This window comes from Callithrix jacchus, chromosome 11 (genome assembly GCF_049354715.1).
Source record: "Callithrix jacchus isolate 240 chromosome 11, calJac240_pri, whole genome shotgun sequence".
NCBI lineage: Eukaryota > Metazoa > Chordata > Mammalia > Primates > Cebidae > Callithrix > Callithrix jacchus.
This window is the reverse complement of record NC_133512.1, coordinates 107,824,716-107,830,715: the sequence shown is the minus strand read 5'-3', so window position 1 is coordinate 107,830,715 and position 6,000 is coordinate 107,824,716.

The window sequence follows — 6,000 nt, the reverse complement described above, 5'->3', positions numbered from 1 at the left end:
TCAGGAGTCCCATCCACTGACCATTTTCCTTTGGGCTTGTGGCATCCTGTGCTTTATGGGGTCGCTGACACCCTGCCATTGAATACGTTGCTTAAACCAGGGATTTGAGCTGCCAGGAGCTGAATCCATCCTGCAGATACGTTTTGTTTTGTTTGGGCTCAAAACAATGTTTTATATTAAAAATCTGAATTATTTGCTAGCATTAAAAATTGCAGGCCGGGCGCAGTGGCTCACGCCTGTAATTCCAGCACTTTGGGAGGCTGAGGTTGGGAGTTCGAGACCAGCCTGGCCAACATGGTGAAAACCGATCTCTACTAAAAAAACAAAAATTAGCCAGGCATGGTGGCAGCCTCCTGTAATCCCAGCTACTCGGGAGGCTGAGGCATGAGGATCACTTGAACCCAGGAGTAGAGGTTGCAGTGACCTGAGATTGCACCATTGCACTCCAGCCTGGGGGACAAGAGCAAGACTCCATCTCAACAAAAAAAATTGCAAAGTTTTATGTAGCAACGCAGATTTCCAGCTCCTTTGGGAAACTGGAAAGTTGTGGTAATAGTGGGGCAGTGTTTTTAGTGACCTGCTGACCCGAGCAGGTTGGTGCACTTATTCCTTCCTGTAAAATGTCTAGGGCGATTTCAGCTTGCAATGCTGTTCCCTCCCTGGTCCAGTAAACACCAACATTCCAGAAATACTCAAGAACCCATTGGGAAAAGACAAAGGATTCAGGTCTAAGCTTCATACTCTGACAGGTGGCAGGATGATCTATTGATATAAAAGTTTTTGGAGTCCAAGGTGAGTGGGAAGGCTGAGGTGGGTGGATCACTTGAGGCCAGGAGCTTGAGACCCACCTGGCCAACATGCTGAAACCCTGTCTCTACTAAAAGTACAAAAACTAGCCAGGCGTGGTGGCATGGGCCTATAGTCCCAGCTACTTGGGAGGCCGAGTCAGCAGAATCACTTTAACCTGGGAAACGGAGGTCACAGTGAGCTAAGATCGTGCTGCTGCACCCCAGCCTGGGCAACAGAGAAAGACCCCACCTAAAAAATTTTTTTTCTTTCTACAGATTTTCTAACTGTAAGCAATTTGGCAGGCTTTGTACCTCCTTTCCTACAGGATTTCAGTGGGGCAGACAGCAGAGCAGCCTGAGAATGAGGCTGATATGTACTGAAAACCTAAGGCCACTGGGAGATTATAGGGTGTCCTGGTAAAGGAGACAAAAAGGGAAAGAACCTTGGAGAGGTGATGACGTGAGCAGGACTCACCCTGCCTGAGAAGGGCAGAGAGGGCCGGGCCTCTCAAGGCCACAAGGCCACCCAGCACTTAATGATAGCCTCTTGAAAGGGACCACATGGCAGAATGGTCGGGATTGGCAGGACTCTGCCTCCAGAACTCCAGCACCAGCAAAGACCCCATATCTTGTAAAAGCCAGGAAACAGGACCTGCTGGGCTTTGAGGGACATGTTGATTTGATGTCATCTGTGACCACGGTTGACCTTCCCTCCTAAGCCTTGAGGATTCTGACACAACCTTGGAGGAATGAGGAGCCCTCTGCCAGGTGCGGTGGCTCATGTCTGTAGTCCCAGCACTTGGGGAGGCTGAAGCGTGTGGATTGCCTGAGGTCAGGAGTTCAAGACCAGCCTGGTCAATATGGCAAAACCCTGTTTCTACTAAACATACAAAAATTAGCCAGGCGTGGTAGTGGGCATCTGTAATCCCAGCTACTTGGGAGGCTGAGACAGGAGAATCACTTGAACCTGGGAGGCAGAGGTTGCAGTGAGCTAAGATCATATCATTACACCAGCCTGGGTGAGACTCTGCCTCAAAAAAAAAAAAAAAAAAAAAAAGAGGCCGGGCATGGTGGCTAACGTCTGTAATTCCAGAACTTTGGGAGGCCAAGGCAGGTGTATCACGATGCCAGGAGATTGAGACCATACTGGCCAACATGGTGAAAATACAAAAATTAGCTGGGTGTGGTGGTGTGTGCCTGTAGTCCCAGCTACTTGGGAGGCTGAGGCAGGAGAATTGCTTGAAGGCAGAGGCTGCAGAGAGTTGAAGTTACAGTGAGTTGAGATCACACCATTGCACTCCAGCCTGGCAACAGAGAGAGACTCTGTTTAAAAAAAAAAAGAAAAAGAAAAGAAAAGAAAAAGAAAAAGAATGAGGAGCCCTCAAGAAAAGAAAAGGCATAAAGGATTGATCTGTGCTATGACATCAATGACTCTTGAAAACATTATGCTCAGTGACAGAAGGCAGTCTCAGGAGACCATGGATTGTACAATTCCATTTATATGACATGTCCAACATAGGCAAATTCATGGAGACAGAAAGAAGATTAGTGTTTACTTATAATAAGTAATAAATGAAAAAAATACAAAATAAGGGAAATAAGTAGATGAGTGGTTTCCAGGGGCAGGGGTGAGGGGAAATGGGCAGTGGGTGGTCGGCAGGCACAGGATTTCCTTCCAGGTGTGAGCGTGCTCTGGAATTAGACAGCAGTGATGGCTGTGAGCGTAACAAAAGTCTGAATTGTGGGCTTTAAAATGGTTAAAATGGTGAATTTTGTGCTGTTTAGATTTTAGCTCAATAAAATTTTTAAAACAGTTTGATGGAATTTTTTTTTTTTTTTTTTTGAGATGGAGTTTCGCTGTTGTTTCCCAGGCTGGAGTGCAATGGCACGATCTTGGCTCACTGCAACCTCCGCCTTCTGGGTTCAAGCAATTCTGCCTCAGCCTCCCGAGTAGCTGGGACTATAGGTGCGCACCACCATGCCCAGCTAATTTTTGTATTCTTAGTAGAGACGGGGTTTCACCTTGTTGACCAGGATGGTCTCGATCTCTTGACCTCGTGATCCACCCACCTCAGCCTCCCAAAGTGCTGGGATTATAGGCGTGAGCCACCGCGCCTGGCCTGGAATTTTCTTTCTTTCTTTTTTTGACACAGAGTCTCACCCACTCTGTCGCCCAGCTGGAGTGCAGCGGTGCAATCTCAGCTCACTGCAACTTCAGCCTCCCAGGTTCGAGCAATTCTCTTGCCTCAGCCTCCCGAGTAGCTGGGATTACAGGCGAGTGCCACTGCACCCAGCTAATTTTTTGTGTTTTTAGTAGAGACGGGATTTCACCATGTTGGCCAGGCTGGTATTGAACTCCTGGGCTCAAGTGATCCACCTGCCTCAGCCTCCCAAAGTGCTGGGATTACAGATATGAGCCACTGTGCCCAGTCCGATGGAATTTTCTACCCCTGTAATGGGATGGTGACCTAAAGTTACAAATCAGTTGACTTAAAAGAAGAAAAGAATATGTCATTACTTTCTTCAACCTCTGAGTTTGTGGGCCAGGAGTCACACCTATTCCATAACTCTAAGCACAGGAGGGGGAGTCGATATCCCGAGACACGGAGGAAGACAGGACAGAGCCATTCAGAGATGGGGACATGCACTTTGTTAGAAAGTAAAACCCGGCCAGGCGCGGTGGCTCAAGCCTGTAATCCCAGCACTTTGGGAGGCCGAGGCGGGTGGATCACGAGGTCAACAGATTGAGACCATCCTGGTCAACATGGTGAAACCCCGTCTCTACTAAAAATACAAAAAAATTAGCTGGGCGTGGTGGCGCATGCCTGTAATCCCAGCTACTCAGGAGGCTGAGGCAGGAGAATTGGCTGAACCCAGGAGGCGGAGGTTGCGGTGAGCCGAGATCGCGCCATGGCACTCCAGCCTGGGTAACAAGAGTGAAACCCCGTCTCAAAAAAAAAAAAAAAGAAAGTAAAACCCAAAACAGAAAAAACCCCACTGGCCTGAGGACAAAGGGGAGACTGGTGCTAGCCAGGCTGGGTTTGAAATCTTCTTACACTCCTGCTTCAGCTCACTCTAAATCTGATTGTTTCCCATTGGACATCCTTGACAGTATGTGACACAGGTTCACATGCTCAGGTTCCCTGGGGAATTGTAGATGTCCACTGTAAGTCTGTGAATCTGAGTTTGAAAGCGGAGGGTTTACTACTTGCTACACCCTCGTGGGACAAAACTGGGTCCCGAGAGCAAGCATCACCTGCTTGCTCCTGGGAGTACAGCTGGTGCAGCCTTAGTCACCAAAGGTCCCCAAGGAGGGCCATCTTAGAAACTCTGTGGTCACTCATGGATGGAGGGCAGGGAGTCTGGATGTATTTTATCTCAATTGTGGTGTCCATTTTTGTGAGCACCTCTTTCTTGAGGAAGCGGACCCTTTCAGAGATACCTAATTTAGACAGCCCTAAGGGTCACTGTCTTTTGGTTTCCCCCCAAAACAGACCCTGACACAAGGATTTAAGTGCAAGTAAGTTATCTGGAAAGTGATCCTAGGAAGCATTGGGAGGGGAGCAGGGAAACTGACAAGGGCGTGGGGGGACTCTGGGAGGCTTAGATCCTACTTCTGATAGGCCCTGAAGTATGGTGATTGACTGTCGGAAGGCTCCTAAGGTCATCTCCACTGCCAATGCGTTGTATAACACCTTCGTCACTCCTTTTTATCGCAACTGTTTATTGCAAGAGTTTCCTTGCTGATCTGTACAACTGCTTTGTACCTGGTACCAAAATTAATTTTCCTAAAGCATGTTGTGATCATGACCTTTCCCTGCTCAAACATCTCTGGCACCTCCTTGTGCCTACGTGATGAAGTCTGAAGCTTTGGGCCTGGTGTTCCAATGGGGCATTGCCCTAGGAACAGGGGATACAGCAGTGTCTCTTCTCTCCCCCCACAGCTGGCCATCTGGTTGGGGATCAAACAATGACAGTAGGATGTGGCAGGTGCTAGGAAAAGAGAGGTGGAGTATTCTGAGAGCCCAAGGACAGGTGCCACAGTCTGGGGTTACAGGAGGCTTAGGAGGCAGGGATTGCTGGTCATGCACATATCCATTCTCTGCATCGAGTGTGGCAATGGCTTTAGCTAATTGCCACTATATGTCACAGACTTTCTTGCAGATAGAAGTGGCCAGTGAAAGGCAAATGGAAATCACTGGGGCTTCCAGAAAAGCTTTTTTTTTTTTTTTTTAAGTGGAGTTTCGCTATTGTTGCCCAGGCTGGAGTGCAATGGTGCAATCTCGGCTCATCACAACCTCTGACTCTTGGGTTCAAGCAATTCTCCTGCCTCAACCTCCGGAGTAGCTGCTGAGATTGCAGGCATGTGCCAACATGCCTGGCTAATTTTGAATTTTTTTTTTTTTTTTAATTTTTTTTTAGGTAGAGTTATGCTTTGTTACCCATACCAGAGTGTAGTGGCAAGATCTTGGCTCACTGCAACCTCCGCCTTCCGGGTTCAAGTGAGTCTCCTGCTTCAGCCTCCCAAGTAGCTGGAATTACAGGTGCCAGCAACCATGCCTGGCTAAGTTTTGTATTTTTAGTAGAGACAGGGTTTCACCATGTTGGCCAGGCTGGTCGCAACCTCTTGACCTTGTTATCTACCTGCCTTGGCATCCTAAAGTGCTGGAATCACAGGTGTGAGCCACTGCGCCGGGCCAATTCTGTAGTTTTAGTTGAGATGGGGATTCTCCATGTTGGTCAGGCTGGTCTTGAACTCCCCACCTCAGGTGATCCGCCCACCTCAGCCTCCCAAAGTGCTGGGATTATAGGTGTGAGCCACTGTGCCCAGCCCAGAAAAGCTCTTTAAAGAAGTCTGATTCAACAAGAGGCATGCCCCTTTCCCATTGGTTCTTCCTACTTTCTGCAATCTGGTGTGCAGGTGTGATGTCTGGAACCACAGTGGCCATAGTGTGACCATGAGGGAATCCTGAAGACGTAGGCTACATCCTAAGGATGGTGAGCAGAAAGAGGGAAAGAGCTGGGGTCCCTGATGATCTTAGAGCTCTCAGTCCAGCCCTGGGCTGATCACTTCTAGACTTCTTTCATGTGAAAAAACAACTTCTTTTTAGTTTAACTTTTACTGGGGTTTTCTGTTATAGTCCGAATGAATGCAGTATCCTAGAGATTATGCAATCGGAAGCATTAGCAGAAATTTTGTAGGCAAACTAGG